The following is a 27,893-nucleotide window of genomic DNA, read 5'->3' on the forward strand; positions in this document are numbered from 1 at the left end:
GATGATCATCATCACCTGATGATTGCTTGTGTTGCAGTCGAAACGTCGGGAGAATTTTGTCTTATATTTTTATTATTTAATTGTTTCCCTTCTACGTGACTTTACCGAAAGAACCAAGGATATGAATCCCTGCAGTCACGAAAGCTTTAAATCAAAATATAGTTTAGTTTAAAAGTTATAGTTTGAGAATGGCGGTCCGATGGGAGGGAGTGAAGGGGTATTGTGAGGAGGCGTCATCGAGAGTGGAAGCTGCTGGTGGGAGCATGGGAGGTGTGGGGAGTGTGAGTTGCATCGGCATTGTGGAGAGGGAAGGGGTGAGAGTGTTGTAAGCGATGGGGCTGGGGGAGGAGTGTTGGATATGACGATGTGGAAGCTGTGTCGGTGATGAGGTGTGTGCTTGAAGTGAGGATTACATGGGGAGCGGTGCCGAAGTGGTTAGCGCACCGTGCGACGGGATCCGGCGACCCGAGTTCTATTCCCACTCACGGCCAACATCGGTGACGAGTATCTGAACCAATCTCGGTCCCATCCCAGGTCTATTCTGCCTTAAAATGAGTATCCAGGTTCGGTGAATGAGAGGAGACAAAGGCGGCCAGGCGTGGTGCTGGCTACCCATCCCATCTCAGTGTGTCACCCCATGGCACCTGGGTAATGGAGGTGGTGATGAAGATGGTGACGACGGTGATGATGATGTTGATGACGATGGTGATGACGAGTCACTCACTCAGATTCACAGAGCCACACTCAGAGACTCAGTCACTCACTCAGACTCACAGAGCCACACTCAGAGACTCACAATCACTCACTTAGAATCACAGAGCCACACTCAAGAGACTCACAGCTACACTCAAGAGACTCACAGTCACTCACTCAGACTCACAGAGCCACAGACTCACAGCCACACTCAGAGACTCACAGTCACTCACTCAGTCTCACAGAGCCACACTCAGAGACTCACAGAGTCACTCACTCAGACTCACAGAGCCACACTCAGAGACTCACAGAGTCACTCACTCAGACTCACAGAGCCACACTCAAGAGACTGACAGAGTCACTCCGAGAATCACAGTCACTCACACAGACTCACACTCACTCAAGGAGACCCACAGACTCACTCACAGACTCACAGAGTAACTCACACACAGACTCACACTCACATACTAGTTCTGACACACACACAGACTCGCAGAGTAACACGCACTCAGAGACTCACAGAGTCACGCTCAGTCACTCACTCAGGGACTCACAGTCACTCACTCAGAAACTCGCACGCACTCACAAAGCCACACTCAGAGATTCAGACACTCACTCAGAGGCTCAGAGCCACACTCAGAGACTCACGCTCAGTCACTCACTCAGAGACTCACAGTCACTCACTCAGAGACTCACAAAGTCACTCACTCAGAGACTCAGAGCCACAGACTCACAGAGCCACATTCAGAGACGCACGGAGTCACTCACTCAGAGACTCACAGTCACTCACTCAGAGACTCACAGAGTCACTCACTCACTCAGACACTCGGAGACTCACTCAGACTCACACAGACTCAGAGTAACTCACACACTCACAGACTTACACAGTAACTCACAGTCACTCCCACTCAACTCAGTCTCACCGGGTAACACACACAGACTCGGAGTAACTCACATGAACTCACAAAGTAACTCACTCACAGACTCACACAGACTAACAAACAAAAACAAAGATCCCCAGTGAACCCTTAACAGACTGTAGGGGCAAGTGCTGTTAGCGAGCACCTACGAAGGCCGGCACGGCACACGAGGGGGTGGGTGGCCAGCACCACGCCCGGCCGCCTTTGTCTCCCCCATTGGCGATGTTTACACACAGCAACCAGGTACTCATTTGAGGCCGAGTCGACCTAGGGGAGGCCCAAGACCTGTTCAGATAATCGTCACCGGTGTTGGTGGCCGTGAGCGGGAATCGAACTCGGGTCGCCGGGTTCGTAGCGCAGCGTAGCGCTAACCGCTGCGCCACCGCTCCCCACACCCTCGCTCACAAACACAACGCAGGCAGCGTGGGCAGCCCTGGTCCATCCACTGCTGGATGAGGGCCTTGCCATGCCGTGCGAGTTATTTGACCAGAAGCGCAGTGCGTGTTGTTAACATTCCCCGTGTGGTGGATAGAATCGGAGGGCTTTCCCCAGCCATCACCCACCAGGAATGGTGAAGTATAGTCAAATACTTCCTGTGACCAACACGGCGTTAGGAGACATTCATACAACCCACAGATGGACTAATAATTATTGTAAGTACTGTGGTGTACTTAAAATAATGTGTGGATGAGGAGGAGGAAGAAGCTCCAGAAGTCGCACTTCAGCAGCCACCACTGCCCCTTCGCAGTATCAACAACCACGCAGACAAATGCACTGCCACATCCTACAACACGCGTTTGTTCCTTCAAAGTAGTGAATTAGCGTCCCAACACGCTGGTTCACGAAGATGGAGCGGTCATATAATGAGCTGGACAGCGACAACAACTTAAATCAGCGGTAATAATGCGGCAGACACGCAGGAAGCAATACTTAGGTAGGCCGCGATGAGACCACGGGGCTCGGATGGCGACCCTGCCTGGGAAGGTGCACACAAACTCCTCACAGAGTGAGCACCACAATGTTGTCCTTACAACACACAGTGGTCTCGCTTTTCTTTCATATCCACGAGCACAGCAACATCCAGCAACACATATCTCCTCACATTGTGCCCAGGACTGCTTTAAATAAAGATTTTAAATAAACTTTCCCGCCAAAAAATGTTATTGAGGCGTGTGTGGGTATCGATGTGGAACTTGTGATCACATTGCTAAGAGCCGAAACACAAGGGACCCACCACCCCACACATCCTACTACTGTTGCTGCTGTTGCTGCCTTGTGAAGTCTATGATGATGATGATGATGAGCAGCAGCAGCAGCGAGATAATGAGGAGGTTGAATGTGATGATGATAATGTGGAGTAGAGTCAGGGGGGTTATGCCCAAAGTTCTCTGTCCTCACCTCCCCACCACCGCCACGTCCCAACTCTGAACATCCACACATCATCATCATCGACCAGCAATGACCAACAGCAGCTCACAGCCCATTAAATACACCACCAGTAGGACAATTGTATGGAGGAGGCCAAACAAACATCTAAAACTAACAAAATAACAATTGCCACCGAGAACTGTTTCACATAACTCGTGCACTCAAAGTCCTCAGACAATTGCAGTTATCTAAAGGTTCTAATTGTGCCCGAGTGTGGCTGCGTCTTGCCTCGACAAAGGCATCGCCAATCCGCAAACTCTCGACGGCTCCGGCTGGCTCTCTGAGCACAAACTTTGACATTTGAACCTCACGAAATGTCTCTGCACAAGTTCCAGCGGTGTCTAGGTGGCAGTAAGTGAATGCACGCACGTGTGAACGAGGAGGAGGAGTGTTTCTATTATGAGGACAGTGCTGCTGCTGTTGTTGTTGTTACTCTACGATGTTAGTAGAGCTTAGCTAGAAAAGTCTTTGTCAGGAGGCCCCAAATATCCCCTCCACCAAACAAAACTGTCGGGAACAGAGACTTGAACCTCAGTAACGCTTCGACAAAAGTGCGTCAATGTTCTCATCGCTAGTGCACACGTGTCGTCATTACCTTATCAGTGCCCTACCTTATTACAGACCAATTCAGACATTATCGGTCACCCCTTAACAATCTCCACCGTTCATCCTACAAAGTCCCCATGACAAGGAAGAAACACCACACAGAGACATTGTGTTTTTTAACCCCTATTGAAACGTCCGTACGCCGTAAGGAGCCGCAAACTCAATGTCCCCGCCGCGCAAGAAGACGGCGTAGAAGACCGCGCGGGTCGGCAGGGGTCACGCTGCTGCTGCTGCTGCTGTGGAGCTCCGCTGTGAGTCGACGCAGAAGGGCGGCGGTGGTGGTGGTGAGAGCCCCGACTCCCGGAGTCGCAGTGACAGTCGCGTGGCACGGCAGTCGTGGTGGGGCTCTCTGGCTGCTGCTGCTGCTGCTACGGGAGATGAGCGGCAACTCCGCGATGTCTGCTCCCTCCTCCTCCCTTGTGGTGTCAATGGGGGGGGGGGGGGGAGCGCTCCTTGAGATCCTCTCGGCAAGGCCTGGCCACCCCTGATGGCTCTCCTCCTCCTCCTCCTCTCGGCGGTGTCACCACCTCGTCCACCTCCTCTTCAGCCTCACGTTGGGATTTTGCTCCACGTAGCACACCACTGTCACTGAGAGTTTACCGTGACAACAACAACAACAATCCTTGTACAGAGACGCAATACGCCCGCCAATATTCCTCTCCCACGATGATATGAGGCCTGTTACTTTCGTCAATTACCCCCTCAAAATATCGGATGGGAATCACTTTGAGATAAAATCACCATCTTAACACGTTAACATAACTGCTCCTCAGCAACAATATTCACCCAAAATAAATATTTTATTGATGTAATATTTTAAACGATAGTCAACTACTTCGTTTTTTTAATACGAGCAGACAGCACACATCTATACAGTAAACATACAGAACGATAATCTGTAGTGGTGTCCACTTTAACATTATTTTAAGCCAGCTTCCTCATTGCTGTGCATTCGTCAGACACTAAATTAATCTCCCTATGCCTGTCCTTAGCCCAAATAACTTATATCGCCTTGTAACTCGTGTCATAGATCACATTTAGCCACACACAGAGATCACAAATGAATACAAATGTATGCAGCTGCCCCCCCCCACCCACCCCCAATTTTAGTCCAAAATCTAAAATGTGTGCATATTTGTGACTTTGGTTTAAAGAGAAAAAAATATGAAATTATATAATTATATCTGTGAAAAAGTTATTTGCAGCTCATCAAATTCCTCCAGTATAAATACACATGCCGATTCTGACATTCATTGTAAGTATGTAATGTTCAACTTCTTTCGCACCGTATGTAACCGACCATGCTAATCGGAGGTGCAGAGGAAGGGCAACAAACTAAACACAAACAGCGTGTTCACGGTGTGTTTAATGGTTCCCTCAGCCAGTGGGATTCACACTCTTGGCTTAGGACCACTCATGGAGGGTGAATGAGCATTGCCTCCGCCCCTGCGTGTTGCGATGCTCAGAGCGAGGTGACAACTCTCATTCCGTGCGTTCTCCCCCCCACCCCACAGCATCAACAACAAGAGACAGCAGCTGGAGTTGGAGATCATGAAGATCCTGTAGAGCAAGGGGGACCCTGACAACAACAACATCGTCACCCTCCTGGACAACTTCACCTTCCGGGGACACAACTGCGTCGTCCTGGAGCTCATCAGGTGAGTGTCATGGCGTCCGATGAACACCGATCCAAAGACAAAGATTAACCAGTATAGCCTGAGAAGATTGTTGGGGCAAGTGCTGTTAGCAAGTAGCACCTATGAAGACGGGCAAGGCACACGAGGGGGTGGGTGGGCAGCACCACGCCCGGCAGCCTTTGTCTCCCCAGTGGCGATGTTTACACACCGCACCAGGTACTCATTTGAGGCTGAGTCGATCTAGGGGAGGCTCAGGATTGGTTCAGATAATCGTCACCGGTCTTGGCCGTGAGCGGGAATTGTAGAGCAACGCGCTAAACGCCGCACCACCGCTCCCCCAAACACCGATGCGTCCGTGTGTTCACACACATGAATCATTTGGATGTAGAATAAATGTCCGTAGGCTTTCAGAATGCCCTAGAATTATTGTATTTGTACGCGGCTCCATGGTCAGACATAACTCTTTATAATGCCTTCCTGCCTCATTGACTATCTTTTGAGTTGAGCGGCAACCCTGTATGGTTACTCCGTGCGGCTTTGCCTCAGTCAAGCACGTGTGCTCCCGTTCAAGGGGCCAATCAGGGAATGGGTCACAAGCCAGAAGAAACTGTAACCGTTCACGTTTTGTGCCGTCACGCAGCGGAGACCTCCTCCAGAAGCTGGACGAGACCTATGGCTTATACATGACGGAATTGAAGCCGTACGTGGGCTCCATGCTGCGGGCCCTGGCAAAGCTGAAGGCGATGCACATCATTCACGCGGATCTGAAGCCGGTTAGTAAACTAAGCAGCCCGCTGCGTCTTTTGTCCGTCAGTATGGAGTTAGTGCCTCAGTTCGTGCAGTTGTAGAAAATGAGAACACTCTTGGAAACCTTAGTAACAGGATTTCGAGATATCTTATTCTACACCGCAACAACACTCATGCCATGACTTGCTATTTCATAAACACAGATAGCCAAAACTTGCATAGAAATACAACTTTTCACGTGGATCTCTGTTTGCTCTCAACAACCAACGCTCTGTGGAACATTTAATATTTTCTAATTTGCGTTAAACAACAACGACCACTGCCCTAAGCAACAATTCCGAATGCCAAAGCTAAATGATGGGCTTAGCAGTGGTGCGGAAGTTCGCAAACTGCACTCAGAGGTTAATGACCCGAATTCGATTTCTGGCCACGGCTTAAACCAGGGTTTGGATGATATCTGAACCGGTTCTGGATCCCATTGCCTTCAACAGCCCCCTGAGCAGCATGGTGAGGTATGGCCATACAACCCCCTTGATTAACACGGCATGGGGTAGGGAGATCTTTAAGCATGATTACATTTACAAAGGGCAGTAAGTGTTCAACAAAAATGAGTACATGAAATCCTTGAGTAAACCGCCATGAACCAATTCAACAAGACGCAATCTCACCGACACATCACGAGTTTCACTGACAACTACTCTGTCATTTTTGCAGGCAAACATCTTGGTCAAAGACCACATCAGTGGCAATATCAGGCTCACGGATTTTGGCCTGAGCATCAGCGAGACTTGCCCAAGTGAGTGATCTAGCTGCCCTGTGTGTGTGTACGTGTGTAGCAGCATGTGTGTGTGCGTGTCACAGTGTTTGTGGGGAGCGGTGGTGTTAACGGTTAACACGCTGCGCTACGAGCCTGTTTAAGCTATATGGGGGGGTCTTTGTCTTCGTGCTGTGGTGGTGTGGTGGTTAGCACCGCTTAAAAAAAGTGTGGTAGTGACACTGATACCCTTCAAACGTTACATTTCGTCAATCATTTGGCCAGGATTTCAACTCTCAACCTCCCAGTTTTGAGGAGGGTAGTTGTCAAACAAGTACCAGTAAACCGGTAACAATTTTCATAATCGATTGCTGGTATTGAAAGTCTGGAGCCAGTAGCCAATCCCATTGGAATTTTTGTCGCGGATGGCTGATTTACGTGTGATTTACATGTGATTTACGTTTGCAAATGTACAGATCGCATGGCAGCCCTAAGTACCTTTGTCCTCATTCCTCACTTAACCTTTTCCCGTTCCGAGACGTCTGCACGTTACAGGGTGGTGGTAGGTGTCCCCGGTTCATCACTGAATCTTGAAACGCGCAAAGTGGCTCGGCGTTAATTTTATTCAGAGAGGCGTCGCAGCGCCGTTGCTTTTAAAGAAGTTGTTACTCACCGCAGAGAACTCTCGCGACACGACAGCTGCACTCTATGATAGCTGGCACCAGTGTAATGAAAATATTTTACATTTCTAAGTGCTACCCAGCTGATACACGCATTTACGTGGGCGATCTTTGTATTTGTGCGTATTTTGAGTGCCATACGTGACTGCGTGTGCATACCCTCATCTATTCTGCACTTCACAAGTACAGGTGAATAATGTGCAAGTGCCACCTTGTTTGGTCACCTGTCTGTCCGTGTGCTGCTAGGAGCTTGGTGTCTTGGCTCGATGTGGTACATGGCCCCCGAAATGTACTTTGGGCTCCCGGTCACATGCAGCGCGGACATGTGGTCACTCGGATGTGTGGTGGCCGAGATGCTCCTCCGGAACCCGCTCTTCAAGACAAGCTCGGAAGACCACATCGGCTATCTCATCCAGGTATCTGACGCGTAGGAAAACACCATTGCATATATCCAGTTGGTTATAAGGTCCTGCTGTTGAGCTACAAGGCTGTCAGTGGGTTAGCCCCACAATACTTACAAGAGCTGATCCACTCATGTACACCAATGAGGTCCTTGAGATCTTCTACTCAGTTTTCTGAGGTCAAGTCTCAATTCCTGAGGGCGATCGGGCTTTTTGCCAGTGCAGCTCCAAGACTATGGAACGCGTTGGCCTCTGATAACAAGACAGAATTTTTAAAGCTATTTAAATCTCGCCATGAAAACTCACCTCGGTAAAATGGCCTATTCCCCATAGTTTTGGTCGTCTCATTTCCTCGTTTTGGTCGTCTCATTTCCCTGCTTTCCATACACGGGGCGCAATGGGATCATCGGATTAAATGCGCCTTACAAATATTAATTATTATAATATATACATACTGATGAATTCTGTATTTTTTATTGTAACAAACCTCGAGCCCGATACGGCACCACCAAACCGGGCGTCATATTTCCCATGGGACCGTTCCAACTGCGCCATATAAAGGAGGAGGGAGGGTTTAATTCGAATTTGAACCAACGATGGAGTCCACGATAAACAACAACAGCAGCAGCAGCAGGGGGTTGGTTATGACTGATGGCGCACGACGATCCACCAGCGTACAGACCCGCTGTGCGATGGCTCATGCGACAAAGCTGGTTACGTGCAGGGCTGTCGTCATCCTCTGGGCCTTTCACTGGTCAAAAAATGTCGCTCAGCTGCCGGTACACGGGAGAGGAGTGGACGTGTTCACTGCATGATCACGCACCATTTGCATGAGTAAAGAAGTAAAGAGAGATTTCGGGTTCATCAGTAATACCAGAGAATCAGAGCGTCAGGCTGATGTCCTTCGGAATGATTACTATTGTTATGACTATTGTGGTTTGTTGTTAATCCCTGAGGCTTTCAGGGCCTGTGTTGGAGAGCAACGAAGCCGCACGTAGTAACCACGTCATCAATTAAAGACCAAATATGTATGCTTCGCCTGATGATAGAGATAAATATCTGCAAACAGTATGTACAAGAGCAGGCAAAGTTCATTGTTCATCGACGTTTCAATGAGACAAAGTGCAGCGTATGTACGCTCTGTTCACTCGAGCGACGGACCTCATCCAACTCATCCCTCTTGTGATCTTGGTTTCAGATGTTGGGGCTCCCACCCAAAGCCATGATTGACGCCTCGACCCACAACATTATCTCCTTTGGTGAGTGGACAGGGGGGGTGGTGAGGTGGTGGTGTTGCAGTTCGTAGCTGTTGATGCTGCTGCTGCTGTCACTGCCCGGAGAGTCATGGCCGTGCAGCCGCGTGTCTCGTGCTCTGTGCTTGAATAGAAAGGCATGGAAACTGCTTCGCGTAATTTAAAAATGAACTATGCTTTATTTGGGTTTAAAAGTCACAACGGTCTTGGCAACGTACTTTTCAGTACGTGTTGAATTAGTGCGACAGTAAGGAGTCTTATGAAAAAAATACTTTAAAAGGAACGGTTATGTTTAGGAAGCACAGTATATTTGGAAAACCAATCGGGATTTGCAATCCAACAGAGGACGTATGCATTAATTACATGGAATCTGGCCATCACATTTTTCATGAAGATGAGTGGCGGTTTTTTTTTATATTTCAGCATGACTTAGCACAATTTTAAAAAATTGTGTGCCAGATGCAACGGTATCCTAAATCAGCATAGAACAGTTCTACCATAGTACAAAACAACCACAGAGAACAACCCTCCACACAAACTGTGGGTCCTTGATTGAGAAATATATTATGCTTAAAAGCACGCTTGTACAACAAACTACCATCCTCTCCAAATGATGCAAATAATAATATAATACTAAAATAAACATCAAAGTGTCTCCTTGCTCAAACAAGTATCAGGAGGTTCTCGTCTCCTCCGGTGGCCCAGAGTTGAGAGTGGGAATTTCACTTTAACGCTTAGGAGCCATCCTTTCCACACGACTACTGCAAACGTCTCACAAACGGTTACAAATTTTATCGACCCTGGAGGGATGACAGGCTGTAGTCGACCGCCAACATGGAATCATATTTGCAAACATCGCAATTGGAGGGTTAAGGACTGCCGCCGCATTGTACTGATCGCCACAACTAATTCAGTGTTTCTCTCTTTTTCTCTCTCCGATAAACAGACAAAAAGAATCGCCCCGTCGTCAACGGGAAACGGATCGTCCCGTGCTCCGTGTCTTTGGAGGCGGTTCTGGGAACCCGCAATCAAAAGTTCATCAATTTTCTCAGCGGGTGCCTTTAGTAAGAGACTTGTTACTATTGTCTACATTTCACCTCGTACAAATAATTAAATATAAATCACTTTGCGTCTACCATCAACATTACTGGAAACGATCTTAGACCTCACGTGTCGTTTGGGCTAGGACTGCAAAGTTTCGTGTCACACCGGGGCATCGTTTCTTCATCTCGTCGTTTTTTAAAATAAATATCGTTTCTGACAAAAGTGTTGAGGATAGAATTGCTCATTTCACCCCAGACCACGATTCAATGAAGCGATTTTAGAATGCAACAGGCACCTGACTCCCTCCGTTTGCCTCCTTGGCAGGTGGGATCCCCAACGTCGCCTCACACCCACGGAGGCCCTCAACCGCCCATTATTGTGGGGCGGCAGGGCCGTGCCACCGCAAGCGAACTTCCCGCCTTGCCCAGCCATGGACACGGAGCCGGTGGCGGCCTGCAGCCTCTCGGCAGTCTCCAGTCTCAGCCAGGGAGATTGCCAAGTCCCTACTGCAAGGAGGCAGACTTCGGAGTCCACTTGGTCAAATCAGAATACTGCAGGCTCAGTTTCTGGGAGCGAGTGGGCTTCGAACTCGGATTGGGGAATGGAGTCGGAGCGGGGAGTGGAGTCGGCGGGTGACTGTGCGGTAACACGCCTGTCTGAAAAATTCCCCAATCAAAGTGGTGGCACCAATGACGTCATCGCGGAGGAGGAGGAGATGGAGTCGGCCACGAGACAAGAGTGAGTCTCCACGCAGAAGTGCACCTTGAGAAAAATGTGTATTGGGGAGGTCATTCAGACAATGTGTCTCCTGCTATAAATTAGCATATAGCAAACACCATCGATCATCATAAATTAGTTACTTGAGTAAATTACACATTCCTATAGCAAGGGCAAGTCTATTTAAATTACAACCACTGTTGATTCCCACAATGTGGTATTCACGATTGAGAGGAAGTAAAAATATTGAGGACACATGAGATTTGGGTTCTGTATCAGATGAGACAAGTTCTGTATTGTAAGAACGGGGAATCTTAAATTTTTATTTAAAGCTTTCGTGACTGCAGTAATTCATATTCTTAGTTTTTTCGGTAAAGTCACGTTGAAGAGAAACAACAAAATAATAAAATATATATAAAACAATAAAAATTCTCACGACGTTTCGACCATAACTCAAACGGTCGTCTTCAGGTGTGTTGGTTCGCATAAATTTATTTGTAAACGGCGCATTTATTTATTTATAAAAAAATAAAAAAACGGTTAGCGCCACGCGCAACGATTTGGCAGTTTACCCAGGACTAGTCCATCTATATTCTGAAAAGAGGAGGGGGGAGACGAAATTTTTTATAATGTATGCTGTCTGAAAGCCACTGTAAGCGTGAACAATCAATTAAGACCTGAAATGGTTTATCAAATCTTTCCAATGATTGCTAAGATAGAATCCATCTTCTCGGTTGAAATTGTCTCTGTGCTTGTATATGTGGATAGCCTCATGAACGAATCTCTCATGGAAGCCAGATGGCTTACAAAGAACCTCTGTCTTGGAAAAGTCAATGGCATGTGAGCCTACTGAATTAGAACAATGATCTGCCACGGCCGAGGTGTTGGTCCTACCGTGTTTAAGGTCTGCTTTGTGTTCACGAATGCGGTCCGAGACATGGCGTTTGGTTTCTCCAATGTAACTACTACCACAGAGGCAACTTAGTTTGTAGACACCAGGGTATTGTATGTCCGGAATCACATCTTTTACAGACGGAACCAGATCACGTATTTTATGTAATGTGTTGAAACGGACCTGGATCTTGTGTTTATTCAAGATTTTGGAGATCTTTTTTGTGATCCCAGCAATGTAGGGTAAAGTGATGGTTTTGAAAGGCTCCTCAAGAGGGTTTTTCTTCATGGTTTGAGTGATAGCTTTGCGGATTGTATAGTCGGAGTAACCATTAGCCCTAAGAGCTTGGTGTACGTGCTTGAGTTCACTGCTTATGTGTTCCTGGTCGGATATGCATTGGGCTCTATGATACAGAGTCTTGATGAGAGAATTCTTCTGTGATGGATGGTGGTGGGAATCCGGTTTCAGATAAGCATCCGTATGGGTAGCTTTCCTGTAGACAGAGTGGCTCATTGAACCATCAGGTCTCTTTTTAATTAGGACATCCAAAAAAGGTATCTTGCCATCTATTTCGACTTCCATGGTAAATCTGATGGCTGGGTGTATGGAATTGATGTGGTCGAAGAATTGGTCTAGAGCAGGCCGGCCATGTGGCCAGATGACAAAAGTGTCATCCACGTACCTCTTCCATAAGGTTGGGCGCAGAGTGGCAGTCTGGATGGCGTCAGTCTCAAATTTCTCCATGAAAATGTTAGCTATAACTGGAGAAAGGGGGGAGCCCATTGGGGTGCCCTCAGTTTGTTTGTAGAAAGTTCCATTCCAAGTGAAGTATGTATTGGTTAAACAGTGTCTCACCAGGGGGGGTACCTCAGTGTTTAGTCCTTGATGAACTAAGTCTTCAATTATTGCAATGTGTCAGGTACAGGAACCTTGGTGAATAAAAAAACTACATCAAAACTGACAAGCAGGTCGTCTGGGGACAGGGAAATACCCTTGATTGTCGATACCAGGTGAGTAGAATTTTGTACCGCAGAGGTGGTCTTTCCAGTGAAAGGACGCAGGATTTCAGACAAAAAACGAGCTAGTTTGTAGGTGGGGGAGCCGATAGTAGAGACTATGGGACGAAGGGGTGTATCTACTTTATGTATTTTTGGTAAGCCGTATAATCTTGGTGGCCTGGCAGCAGAAGGTTTCAACGAAAACTGTTTAGATTGATTAATTAATGCGGTTGAATCAGAAATTATTTTGTTGGTTTGTGTGACGAGGCTGTTGGTGGGATCTCTTTTATTTTTGTATAACTACCATCGTCGAGTAATTCTTTAATTTTGTTGTTGTATTCTATTTTATCCATGATGACAGTAGCATTGCCTTTGTCAGCTGAGAGGACTACAATATCATTCCTCTTTTTCCAAATTTAACCTCCTCTTCAACAAAAGACCGGACCCACACACCAAAAAGTTAGACGTTAATAAAGTCGTAATTAATCGCAGTAACAGTTCTATTTCCGATGGTCTGAAATCCGTTTTAGCTAAAGGTCTAAACTTTGCAGTCACACCTAAACACATACCAGTTAATGATATAATTGCCCAAGTAGACGTTGCTCTCAGGGGCCTGGGTCACATCGCTGCAGACGTAGCAAGATCTGAAATCGCTGCAACCCTCAAAAACGCTAAGATGCCAGCTAGCAACCTCAGCAAAGATGAGCGTTTTGAATTATATAAATTAAAAAAGAGGAATGATATTGTAGTCCTCTCAGCTGACAAAGGCAATGCTACTGGCATCATGGATAAAATAGAATACAACAACAAAATTAAAGAATTACTCTACGATGGTAGTTATACAAAAATAAAAGAGATCCCACCAACAGCCTCGTCACACAAACCAACAAAATAATTTCTGATTCAACCGCATTAATTGATCAATCTAAACAGTTTTCGTTGAAACCTTCTGCTGCCAGGCCACCAAGATTATACGGCTTACCAAAAATACATAAAGTAGATACACCCCTTCGTCCCATAGTCTCTACTATCGGCTCCCCCACCTACAAACTAGCTCGTTTTTTGTCTGAAATCCTGCGTCCTTTCACTGGAAAGACCACCTCTGCGGTACAAAATTCTACTCACCTGGTATCGACAATCAAGGGTATTTCCCTGTCCCCAGACGACCTGCTTGTCAGTTTTGATGTAGTTTCCTTATTCACCAAGGTTCCTGTACCTGACACCATTGCAATAATTGAAGACTTAGTTCATCAAGGACTAAACACTGAGGTACCCCCCCTGGTGAGACACTGTTTAACCAATACATACTTCACTTGGAATGGAACTTTCTACAAACAAACTGAGGGCACCCCAATGGGCTCCCCCCTTTCTCCAGTTATAGCTAACATTTTCATGGAGAAATTTGAGACTGACGCCATCCAGACTGCCACTCTGCGCCCAACCTTATGGAAGAGGTACGTGGATGACACTTTTGTCATCTGGCCACATGGCCGGCCTGCTCTAGACCAATTCTTCGACCACATCAATTCCATACACCCAGCCATCAGATTTACCATGGAAGTTGAAATAGATGGCAAGATACCTTTTTTGGATGTCCTAATTAAAAAGAGACCTGATGGTTCAATGAGCCACTCTGTCTACAGGAAAGCTACCCATACGGATGCTTATCTGAAACCGGATTCCCACCACCATCCATCACAGAAGAATTCTCTCATCAAGACTCTGTATCATAGAGCCCAATGCATATCCGACCAGGAACACATACGCAGTGAACTCAAGCACGTACACCAAGCTCTTAGGGCTAATGGTTACTCCGACTATACAATCTGCAAAGCTATCACTCAAACCATGAAGAAAAACCCTCTTGAGGAGCCTTTCAAAACCATCACTTTACCCTACATTGCTGGGATCACAAAAAAGATCTCCAAAATCTTGAATAAACACAAGATCCAGGTCCGTTTCAACACATTACATAAAATCCGTGATCTGGTTCCGTCTGTAAAAGATGTGATTCTGGACATACAATACCCTGGTGTCTACAAACTAAGTTGCCTCTGTGGTAGTAGTTACATTGGAGAAACCAAACGCCATGTCTCGGACCGCATTCGTGAACACAAAGCAGACCTTAAACACGGTAGGACCAACACCTCGGCCGTGGCAGATCATTGTTCTAATTCAGTAGGCTCACATGCCATTGACTTTTCCAAGACAGAGGTTCTTTGTAAGCCATCTGGCTTCCATGAGAGATTCGTTCATGAGGCTATCCACATATACAAGCACAGAGACAATTTCAACCGAGAAGATGGATTCTATCTTAGCAATCATTGGAAAGATTTGATAAACCATTTCAGGTCTTAATTGATTGTTCACGCTTACAGTGGCTTTCAGACAGCATACATTATAAAAAATTTCGTCTCCCCCCTCCTCTTTTCAGAATATAGATGGACTAGTCCTGGGTAAACTGCCAAATCGTTGCGCGTGGCGCTAACCGTTTTTTATTTTTTTTATAAATAAATAAATGCGCCGTTTACAAATAAATGTATGCGAACCAATACACCTGAAGACGACCGTTTGAGTTATGGTCGAAACGTCGTGAGAATTTTTATTGTTTTATATATATTTTATTATTTTGTTGTTTCTCTTCAACGTGACTTTACCGAAAAAACTAAGAACGGGGAATCTGTTTCATGAGGAGTTGTGAAATGAGGATTCTGTAATGGCATTCACCTCTTTAGTTAATCTCACTTGAAGATGTAAATATCCCAGGGCTCCAAAGGATGTAATATCTTATCCCTAACCTCATCTCCACCAATCTGCAGCTAAATGCATTCCTAGTAAAACATATATATATATCTTAATTATAAATATATGAATTGCACTGCATCCCACTTGGAGGTGCTGCGGTTAGAGCACTCCACGATCACTGTACGCTTGCGAGTTCAAAATCTAGGTCAAGAAGGTTAACAGCTTATTTATCAACCCGAGCTATAGTCAAATAATGAATCCCATTTTGTGGGAAGTCAACAGCGGTGATCCTATTATACACCACCATTGGCTCCTGTTATAGGAATGTAGCATTCCGCTACTGGCCATAGTGAGAGATGTGTGGCATCCTCCTACCTCGCATTTGAGCGGCCGGACACATATGAGGTGCACTGCAGCAACCAGTGTAAGCACAGCCGAGAATGCATGATGGGGCAGACGGTGGCATAATGAATACGCGCATGTCTGTACGTTGAAATAATTTTGAACGCGTACGTAGCCGACCGTGCTAACTGTAGCCGACCGTGCTAACGATGGCGCGTGCGTCCATTTGCCAGGCGGGGCCATGATCTCCAACCAGGCAACAAAAACAACGAGGAGGATGATGATGATGATGCCGTCGACAAGATTGGGCCAAAGGCGTCACGCGGGCCTGGACGGAGATTCTCCCGCCTGAGGCGGAATATTCGGGGGATTCTGCAATTCATTCGGGAGCACTGTTTCTGTTACCGTGACGATACCGCTGAATAAATCCTGTCATGTGGCTGGGCCCTCCCTGCCCTGTGTACATATTTTTCAATGTTACTGTCGTTTTTGTCTCACTTCTTTCTGGTCCAATGACTCCAAGACTCACGGTTTAAACTGAAGATCCCAGTGGTCCTCAAAAATATTTACGGGGACTCCTTCACTTAAAAAACATTCAACTTAGAAAGTCTCAGAGATACAAAGAAACCTCTCCATATGTCCAGTTGCCTGTTTGTACCGAGATTCATAAGTTCAAACCGCCACGCAATAGATGGTGGTGGTGGCATCTACATCTACACAACGTGAAGAACCAGTGGCGTCTACGTCTACAGGAGATTATACAACTCTTAAAGCCATTCCCTGTGTTTAGTGTACACGCCGTACAACATGTTTGGAATCGACAGGAGTAAAGTTGGACTTACGAACAGACTTCTGGAACCTAACTCGTCCGTAAGTAGAAGAGTCCCTGTATATGGTGGTCACTCTGAACAACGCAGACCCAGCCTCCTTTTTACGATGTTTGGTCCATTAGGACGTTACCAGATGCATCTTTCTGTGCTGACGACCACGCGATACACATTAGATGAGTCACAACAGGTCACGTTTAATACTCTAAACTTGTCTGGAGTAATTCTCATACGGCAGACTTTTCTGCACATTTGCAAAATTACATGTCTATGGGAAAGGAACCATGTGTATGGCATTACAAAGGGTGCTTGGTCGTGTGTGGATGCAGGCTGTTGGCAGTGCCACTGATTAATCAGAATCTTTTTTTTATCCTGGAGGAATCCAATGAGCTATGAAGCTCTTTTCACATATGTCCAGTAGGGGCGGGTCAGCGAGGTATGTTCAAAAACGATATGAGAGGCAAGACGGAGAAAATGTAAGCATGTTGCTAAAAATACAAAGTACATAGATTCCTGCCGATTTGTCAACAAATGCAAGTTTGGGCAATTCAGCAACACAACAACAGCACCAGACCACGACAAGACAACGCACAGTCCCTCAATTACATTGCAAATTAAAATCGAAAGTTCAATGCACGATATTTGAAACAAAGTTACTAAATGGCAATATTCCCCTCGAATACCGAATGAACGAGGCTAAGACGCTTGCAGTAATGTTCAAATATGCATCGCAAGCCATTCAGAAGTGGAAGGCCTCACGTGACCACAGGGCACCACGGTGGCTGGGAGATGTTAACTACCTCCCCTGGTACGCAGGAGGTCGTGGGTTCCATCCCAACCCTGACGCATGCTGTATATTTGTCTGCTATAAATGTCCACGTGACGATAAGCCACTTCGTTGAGCTATCATTTGCGATGGCCAGGTCGCTTCTGAAAAACTGCTATATATGCTCAGTGGGCCTTACCTGGTAAAATATAAATAGTTTGTCAATTAGTAAATAAATGAAGTATATAAGTTCCAATTTCATTCATGAATACATTTCCAAGCTTGGGAAAGGCAGTAAAACAATAGCAAAAACAGCCACAGTCCACACCAGGAAAACATACAGTGCGCGGTAAAATTGTACTTTAAAATTGAACTGTGGATACTTTGTTAAGAATACAAAAAATAGTTTAGTTAAAAATAATTTGGTTCGTAAGGACCTGGGTAGTGATCTGCGATTATTGAGTGGGGGTTTGGGAGTCGCTGACTGGGAGGAGTGGGAACGGGTGAAGCCGGATCTGCCACGCGTTGCGCTCACCAACTCGAGCTTCGCCGGGACAGCAACAAACGAAGAGACGGAGAGAGGAGCTACCCCGGGTTTACATCGCCACGACTCACGACGCACACAACACACACGGCACATGCCCAGCGGGAGGAGGGCGATGACCACCCCACAGTGCGATAGCTACGACTCCCCTTTCAATTAGTGAGCCATCCTCACACAACGCTGCACGGAGTGTGCAGTGCTATCAATGAACACGGCACTACCACTGCACGGAGTGTGCAGTGTTATCAATGAACACGGCACTACCACTGCACGCGAGCAATCGGCTGCTTAGTGAGTTACACGGCACGGTACGGAGCTATTAACGCGACACGAACCACAGCGTGTTCCCGGGGTACTCAACTACCTTAGTTTCTCAACTACCGGGATTACTCAACTCAATATTTCAAGAGGCGCAATGCACTGTGGTGAATACGAGACAGTGGTCCTTCATAAATAACATCACCAAACAGTCTTTAAAGAGCAGCATGCGGCACCGGGAGACGCAGATTGCCAACCCCTGAGCTATTCTATTCCAGCGCATGAGGGCAACATGTTCAGGAGCCATAAGCCAATGTCCGAGGTCTGCTGGTCACGACGAGAGGGCTTCAGGAGAAACTTCGTGTAGGGTTACTATTCCTACTCCGTTGAAGGAGCACAGACGACTGTGGTTCACAATATCGTGCATAGTTTGGGTTGCATGGTCACAATCACACTGTGGCTTGACTTTAATTTTCTATTGCGTCGTTTCACGTTGTACGATCTGTTCTGGATGACCACAGTCAAACACTGGAGAGTTTAAAATTTTCCATTTGTGCATCAGGTATCCGCAGCTGCCATGGTTTGTGCAGATGCGGTTTAGGGGGACCATGATCTTCGTGGAATATCAAGCCCAGGGATCTTCTGCGTTGGGTTTTTCACAAGGTGTGTCAGTTCTTTTGAACTTACACTGATCATGTCGACTCTCTGCAGTGGCAATGTGAAACTATTAAAATAAAAAGCGATACAATTTTTTAGAAGTTGATTCTTACACGTGCAATTCAATACATGAATTGTCAGCTGAATAATAAATATTAATCGATTTAACCGATGTATCGCGCTGTTACTACTAACTAGCACAACTCTTTATTACGATCACAGCATGTACAAAGTAACATTTTAATAAAAAATATACTTCCTGAAGTAATGATGGTTTATTCAAACTGTGTGCAATATCAAGCAACTTCGGAATGATTTCTGAAGCACTGCTGCAATGTTTGGTGCACTGCGATACTAACGCGGCGATCCGAGTTGGATTCCTAGCCATGGCTAAAGTCAGTGGTGACTGATATCTGAACCAGTCCTGAACCTAATCCCCGCCCCCTTCACCAAGCGTGGTAAAGTTTGGTGCAACAACCCCCATGACCAAAGCAACGTGGCGAGGCCTTCATCAGGCAGTGGACTGCCAGAGGGGTGTTACACACACAATCATCAGTTTGTCTAGACAATCACTTGCCTTGAACATTGAATCCTTAAGTTACATTACCAATGGCATATTGGTGTGGCTCACTGACCCTTTGATGTGAAAGATTAAAGAACCCCAAGTGTCTGTCGCCGACTCAACAATTTTGAGGAGCGACCCGTGGCGGTCAGGCAGATCACGAGGTGAGCAGAGGGGTGAGGAGGAGGGCACTTTGGAGGGGGCTGCCAAACCTCGAGTCGCGAGCACACAGCGCCGTCTCCTCGTACAAGACGGCGCACCGATAGGCACCGCCGCTGCTGCCACCGGGCTTGGCCTTCTGCGCCAGTTTTACCAGGTTGGCCACGGGGCCGTGCCCAAGGTTGCGGCAGGAATGCACGCCGTAGTGCTGCCCCACAGCGCAGTCCACGGCCGGCAGCTGCAGAGCACACAGCCAACAACAGAGACCTGGAACCCTCTCTCTTTCGTTTGGAGGCGGCCGAGTTGCTAGCAGCCCTTTTCCACTGGCGCATCCGATCCGTGCCAGCGCGTAGCACCCCCACGGAACGGGTGGTTTTCCATTGGCCATTTGCTGTGCCGATATAAAATCAAACTGTAATACGTCGCCCTTACAAGACCTCTCAAAATGGACCAGGAGCCAAACAGGTCCAGAGGTGGTGCTAATAATAAAGTGTCCATTGCGTACGACGTGAACAGCGTTAATGTGACTGCACAAATTTATGGAAACATGGCCGAGTGGTGGTTCTCGGATCAAGCCCAGCATCCGCCCTGGTTAATGTTGCCAGTTTATTCACCACAAACAAAGAGATCTGTTTCACAATGTATGATAATAATCCTGTGACGCCGTATTAAAAAAATAGAATTGGCCACGTGTAACCGCATCATGTTCCAAATTTGCCAAATCAGATCAAATACTTGCAAATTACTTTACCGGGGAAAAAACCACGTAGGAAAATCAAACATCGCTCCCGAATGGCAGACATGTCCATTCACAGGCCGGTAGTGCGTGCACCACGTGCCAAATAGGAACAGCTGCCATTGGGGGGGGGTCCCCTCGGGTAGACTGCCGTAGAGCAATGGAATGGTTGAGATGAGACGTTGCTGTAAGGCGCTTTGAGTTGAAGAGTTTATTTACGCGAGCGCCCTATATCTCCAAATCCTTATCCCCATCTCTGAGCCGCCCCTGTGGCCCCTACTGGGGCCCGTGTCTCACCGCTGCGGTGTCGAGGCTGCCGCACTGGTGGATGAACTCCATGCAGCTCGTCGCGCTTTGGACAGAAGCTTCCCGCTGTGGCTCCAGATCCACCCAGGGCAGAGATCACAACCCCAGTCTCCTCCAACAGCTACCACAGACACAACAAATCCGTCAACATCAGTTGGTTGACACCGAGGCGACCGCAAGGCAAACACCGGCTTAAAGCTAAACGATACGCATGGAGCTGCATCTCACAATGCAGTGCACAAAAACTGATTAAATATTACAGATTTAAGTTTGCAAATTAACACAAAATTCGTTCTCAATTTTAGTTTTCCAAATGCACTATCGGCGTAATGTCAAGAGACAAATAAATCATCCATGCGTAAATCTCGCATAGCCGTGCAGGCCCTGTGTCATAAAATGCGATGGGTGGCCTTTTATCTTGTACACAATAGGAGCCAACACTTTCACATTAGCTGTTATGAGATTGTGCGGCGCACGAGAGTCAAGCTGAAATTGTTATTCTCAGAGATGGAATTAGGAAAATGAAGTGCAAAACCCAAGTTTAATGAGACTGTAATTTTGTGCAGTCGCTGGTGACTGGGCTCGGACGATCGACTTGATAAGACTTGAGACCTCGGTTTCAACCCAAGCGGTCAAAATCCAGATTCAAGCCCAGAATCTAATTATTGTCATCGCACCGCTTTGATATTTGAGCCACCTGGCCACTTTGCATATATAGTGTTATCATAAATGTTATCTGAATGTCACCGCTGTACACTCAATTTTAACGGTGATTTTCAATATCTACCTTTGGGATGTTTGCCAAATTCACAGATATTTTTTAAGAGTGACAAGAGAAAACCCATGCATCTTACGTGACACTTTGTTGTGCTCTGCATTGGCAGTGATTACATAACGCTTAAACGTATTCGAGTTATCGACAAATGAGTTTTAAGTTCGTAATAATAAACTAATATTACCGCGCACAATTTTGGAAACAAACTTAACATTGAGCGCCACTCGGAGGCGGTAAGTACACTCAAACTTTGCACGGGCAGTGTCGTACACATACTTGCTGTACTGCCTCTTACCAGCTGGAGGCGGGTGGGCTCACGCACGCCACGTACGCACCTGGGCGTTGCGATGGAGGATGTCCAAGGAGCCGAGGCCCAGGCTGGGGAGGTCGCACGAGTCAAAATGCTCGGCAAGCTGCTTCTCCACGCGTAACAGCGCAGATAGGCTCGGGGGCTTTGCCATCTTACTTACGTGGCTCAGCAGACGGACCAGATGCTCGGCTACTGCCTCTGCGAAGGAGACAAGCAATGCCATTGTAGGAGAGGACAACGATGCTGTAACTCGCTCCAATAGGCTCAACAACTGCAACTCTCTCTCTGCCCCCCCACCCCCACGTCTCATCTACGGCCTCCCGATAAGTTTCATCATCACTCTCCAGATGACTCAAAAAACAAGTTTAACACGAAGGCCTTCGCGACCAATGATTATCCATAATAGAGATTTTGGATTAGGTCACGTAAATAGTGCATATTAACGCGTATTATTTAGTGCATGTATACATGATCTAACCCAAAAATCTAGATGATGGACTCAAAAAACCACTGGCAGACTTCTCACACCCATATGCAAGACGATATCGCCCCAATATTCAAATTGTTCAACTATCCCCCGAACCAGTCCAGGATAAATTTCAAGATCACACTCAGCATTTTGACAGTCCTCCGTGGTCTGATCCCTTATGTACAATACGAGAAACTACATTTTATTCAGATTGTGCTTTCGATATCGTGTCATGAGACGGAGTATCCACTCGGATCTCTCACGGAGCAGCGGAACCCGTCCTATTGGAGAATGGCCCACAGAAGAGAACTTCACAAAGCTACCTCTGACATCGCTTCTAGTGACCTCTGGTCTACAGAGTAAAGGGAAGCACATTCTAACCCACTCTGAACGTGAGAGTAATGTCCGTCACATGAAAGTTGAGCCGATATTGGACTTGGTCAAATTAGCAGGAAAGTGTTATCACCCAGCACGTGCATCGATCGGTTGATCGTTAGTTTGTGGCATAGAGATCCGCAAAAAATAGATATCTTTGGATCATCCGAGATTTTTAATTATCCGCAGCCATCCTCCACGTCATTAGCGCAGATAATCGAGTCTACTGTATATGCAAATTTGTCTCCTTACTCCCCGGAGTAGGCGGCGGTCTGGTGTCGGGAGTGCTGATGTTGCCGAGAAACGCGGCCGGTTTCTCCTTGACCACGAGGTCGCGAGGAGTCTCGAGGGAGCTACAGCACAGGGCCAACTGAAACATATTCCGGGCCGGCGTGTCCCCTTTCACCTGCCCCAGGAAGTTCTGCACACACTGTCGGTAGAAACAACAAAGGACCCAAACCACGTGCAGCCATATCACTCTGTTGGGACAAATAGAGGGTGATACATGCATAGATGTCCGACCGATTTCAATGCCCCCCCTTACTTTTGTTTCAACGTGTGACTGAATTTTGTGAAAGCGATGGCCCTAAATATTATAGAGGAGTGTTAATTCAGTGGTAGAGCAAGTCTTTTGATAATGGTGGAAGTATCCACAGACTTGAAACGTATGGCGATTATCACTTATTAAATAATTCCGAGGACAAATGTATTATGGAAAATCTTTGACAAATCTAAGCAAATGCATGAATGTTCTCGCAAGGTAATTTTGTTGCATTAAGTCCAGACGCCATGGCCCCACCTTCTTCAGCTTATTCACAAAGATGTCCTCGGCGTTCTGGAAGACCTGCAGCACCATCTCGGCCGCCGGCTGTGTCGTGAACTGTCGGCGAAGATCGGCGCTCGTCCCTGGCAAGGGGAACGACTCCAACAGGTATTTCTTGATCTTGTGTGGCCGGCCCTCCACCTCCTGCTTAATGTCACACTCGATGCGAGCCAGCCCACGGTCCATCGCCTCCCGCTCGCCTTTCTGGGCCTTGCCGATCACCTAAACAAACAACACAATGTTAGCAACTGTGGCGGCCACAGGTGCAGGGCAGTGCTGTAGTTGCGATGATGGAACACGTGATGGACGAGTGGTTCAACAGCGAATGCAAGGTGTGCAGCTAATGCACGATTGCAATCGAGAGATGGGATTGGTGGATCATCCTAGCAGCAGTGGCTTTTGGCAAGTCATCGAACAAAGACAGTCACCGCATCACTCGCTTTCAGATGGGCTTCTGCGGCCAACTGGAATGCTCTTCCTTCTGATATTAGGAAGCCATTGGAGCTATGCACTTTTAAATCTAGATTGAAAACAATTTCTTTAGAACTGCTTTTTGTGTTCAGTTTGTTGTCCTCCACACCTCCGATTAGCACAGTTGGCTATGTACAGTGCGAAAGATGTTCAACATATATACATGTGGTTTTACCCAATCCAGTCATTTCTGAGTACTTGTTTAGATTTGCAAATTTTGATTCTGACGCCAGCACACATGTCCTCCTCATTCATTAATAACATGGGATTTATTTTTTTACATTATTTGTGAAGCATATAGAAATGCAGTTTTGGATAATACACCCGCAATATTAACTAGGGCGACTCCTGGGATCGAATCGCGAACCTCTGAAACAAGCGACAAATGCACAACCACTCGGGAAAGAAGATTTCTGTAAGGAGCGGTACAGTAAAATAGGCCTCAGCCTTCAATACGATATATTAACATGATGTACTTACACGAGCAGTTACTTCAGTGCTCTTGTCGCAGCACTGCACCCCCAAAACTGAAGTCGTGTTGGAAGTCTTTCTCAGACTGCATGACAAAAGGATACACCACATTCACTTGACAGGGAGACAGGTGTGAAACTTGTGTGCCTGAGCAACTGAGGATAACTCAGCATTGTGGCCGTGTAAGGCAAACGCAGGGGCGGGGGAATATTGGTAAAAGGCTGATGCAGTGTCACTCTCAGGTGTGAACACAGCGACACGTACGTTGTGGCTGTGTGTCAGCAATTCCAGAACGCATTTAATTCCGAAAGTAAACCCCCTCAAGGGCAACAACAATACATACTTGAGCCAATCTTGATTTGAAGCTTTCGCGACTGCAGGAATCCACACTCTTTGGTTCTTTCGGTAAAGTCACGTAAAATCGAGGAGGAGGCCGCTTTCCTACCTTACAGTTACACGCTAATTTCTCACGTTAACATCACTAGCCCTGGCCACTTCTTTATGACCCATGGGCTACACACATTTCAAACCATTTAAAACAGTCTGCCTCAGCAGCACACCAAGGCTTTCCCACCTGATGACGGACGCTTGTGTCGCGCCCGAAACGTCGTGATTTATTTCATTTTATACCTACGTGACTTTACCGAAAGAACCAAAGAGTATAACTTGAGGCATCCAATAATAATACAATTCGCAGTCAACAAGCGACGCAATGCATACACACGTACACACACACACGCTCGTACACGCAGGCACGGCACGTACGGAAATGCCCAGAGGTATGCTGGTGATACGGATGCCCAGATCGTGAATATCCGGAGCCCCGTATCATTCCATGAGATGCTTCAGCAAGTCCGGCACCTTGAAGCGTGCCATCACTCCTTTGCCTCGGGAGCTGCGGCTCTTGGCCACGAAGGTCCTAAACTCTGCCGCAAACAACAACAACACGAGCGGGTTACGCAGAGCGCATGCTAGGGGAGCAACGACGACGCATTGATTCGGACGTGATCATTCATCCTGAAGATCGCGATATGCACACCGGATCGCGTGCGTAAGAATTTATGTTTTTGATTTGTATACGTTGCGTGTCATTGTTTCACATTGTCCAACACCCACCCACTCCAGTCACTAGAGCCGGCTGTGTTCACGTTTTAAAACAAGGCGTTGAATCTAGAATTTATTCACGAGCCCTCAATCGCGATAATCGATTGATTCGCGACATGGGTGGCTGGGGTGGCGCGTATCGCTTCTGTTTATGTCTGCAAGGAATCACTTGCTGAGCCTTCGTATCATTTCAAATACCAAACAAATTCATGCATCAGTAGCACTGGTGCCTTGAAAAAGGGAAAAAATCCGATAAGCGACGTTTCGGGCAATGACCCTTCTTCATATTGCATAGAAAGGCCAGAGAGATTGAGTCAACAATAAGAATTGGAAACTGCACTTCACAGCGATTACCGTGTTTCAAAAGTTATTAGGTAACCATTCATATGAACCTTATGGTGGGACCCCGGGGTCCCATAAGTCTCCGGCTTTTGCATAAACATTATATTATATATAATGTAAACAATGTATTATAATGTAAACATTATAGTATATATTATATATAAACATTATATTATATATAATGTAAACATTATATTATATATTATATATAATGTAAACATATTATAATGTAAACATAAACTGTGGTCTTTTTCACCAATGGGTTTGAAGGATGGTGGCAAGTGTTGACTTGTTAAACTATGCCTTTAAAACTGAAAACTACTTACCTACAGTAGCTCTATTTAAATACACTATCGAAAACATAATCTACTCCCCTCTGTCAATCATCGTGTTTCTCAGTGTGGATTTGTAAACACACTTGTTAAACAATACTTAAAATAGTACGCGTTTTCAATGCGCTGTTCATATTGTAAAATGCGTTTATACCAATGTGACTCTACAGCAGTTGCACAGCCGCACTTTTATATAATTCAGGTCAAAGCCAGATAAACAGTGGAGGATAAACATCGCATGAAGGCGGGGCAATTGTTGTGCAATCATTTCAGGTCAAATTTACAGGTGCGTTTTATTCATGCCACACAGGTAGAGAATTGAGAGTGAAACCTGGCCCACTGGCATCGTGAATCATGGATCATGAGTCACCCGGACTTGTTGTGTTTGATTATGGTTGCTATACAAGCCATCAAATCTACACCACGAAGAGAGTTGATGAACAAGTAGGAGAGTGTGTAACTGGATTACATTCATGTGCACAGGCGTTTCAGATGTGAATATGAAATAAGGTCGACTCAAACGCCACTCTTTAGGATTTGGCACACTCAATAACATTTTAATTGATAAATTAAGATCAACAAACCATAATCAAATGGGTCATGCATCGATGTACCAATTGTGGTTACGGACTGCTTAAGAAGAAAATGATGAATGCAGATTCGAAGCGAGTTTAAACATGAATCTACACCATTTAAATATATTTTAAACAACCCGTTGCAAACATGACAGTAATTTGAAATGTAGCACTGTACATCAGAACAATTTGAAAAACGTTAGAGATTTTAAACTGTCCAAAAAGAAAGGAGGAAAATAAATGTATTTTTACATAATACAGGTTTTTTGGGTAAGATCGCGTAAATATAAAAAAAATGTCGGTAAACCCACCACCACCCGACACAGCCAATTAGTAAGGTTTGTCACTTAAACAGAACATGCCAATTCGTTACTAGTACAGCACACCGGTTGTGTGTTAGAGAGCAAAGCCACAACATTAACAATCTGAGTACGACGTTTCGCCAGTAATTACAACCAGCATCATCAGGAGGCAGCCAGATTTGTGGATTTTAAAATGTAGATGAATTTCAATCTAAATTTAAAAACATATAGAGAAACTGGAACATTATTAATACAGAATTTGGTGGGACATATGTTGAAAAGAGACTGACTCCAGCTTAGCTTGCAAGAACTAAGAGACACTGTGTGGCCATGTGGCCTTAATGAGAGAGACTGACTCCAGCTTAGCTTGCAAGCACTAAGAGACACAGTGTGGCCATGTGGCCTTAATGAGAGGGACTCACTCCAGCTTAGCTTGCAAGAACTAAGAGACACTGTGGCCACGTGGCCTTAATGAGAGAGACTGACTCCAGCTTGGCTTGCAAGAACTAAGAGACAGTGTGGCCATGTGGCCTTAATGAGAGAGACTGACTCCAGCTTAGCTTGCAAGAACTAAGAGACACAGTGTGGCCATGTGGCCTTAATGAGACTCACTCCAGCTTAGCTTGCAAGAACTAAGAGACACAGTGTGGCCATGTGGCCTTAATGAGAGAGACTGACTCCAGCTTAGCTTGCAAGAACTAAGAGACACAGTGTGGCCATGTGGCCTTAATGAGAGAGACCGGCAGAACAAAGTTGACGTTGGAATGAAGACAAATGGATGAGGAAGGACACGGACTGCGTTTCACGCATCGCAGAGTGCGTCTCGAAACCTTACCACGCCTACATATATTAACGGACATCGATTACAGTGG

General features: G+C 46.3%; 1 long non-coding RNA gene across 1 annotated transcript; it reads right to left on the reverse strand.

The window, feature by feature from the left end:
- Nucleotides 1–23,413: 23,413 nt before the first annotated feature.
- LOC142924255 (uncharacterized) lies at nt 23,414–25,286 on the reverse strand. The gene is made up of 3 exons (XR_012941439.1): nt 25,132–25,286; nt 24,376–24,451; nt 23,414–23,646 (listed from the first exon to the last, which is right to left on the reverse strand). It is a non-coding gene; the product is annotated as an uncharacterized LOC142924255 (long non-coding RNA).
- Between the last annotated feature and the right edge of the window lie 2,607 nt (nt 25,287–27,893).

Source organism: Petromyzon marinus, chromosome 11 (assembly GCF_048934315.1).
Source record: "Petromyzon marinus isolate PM22_M1 ecotype Great Lakes invasive population chromosome 11, UKy_Petmar_22M1.pri1.0, whole genome shotgun sequence".
In the NCBI taxonomy this organism is placed as follows: Eukaryota; Metazoa; Chordata; class Hyperoartia; order Petromyzontiformes; family Petromyzontidae; genus Petromyzon; species Petromyzon marinus.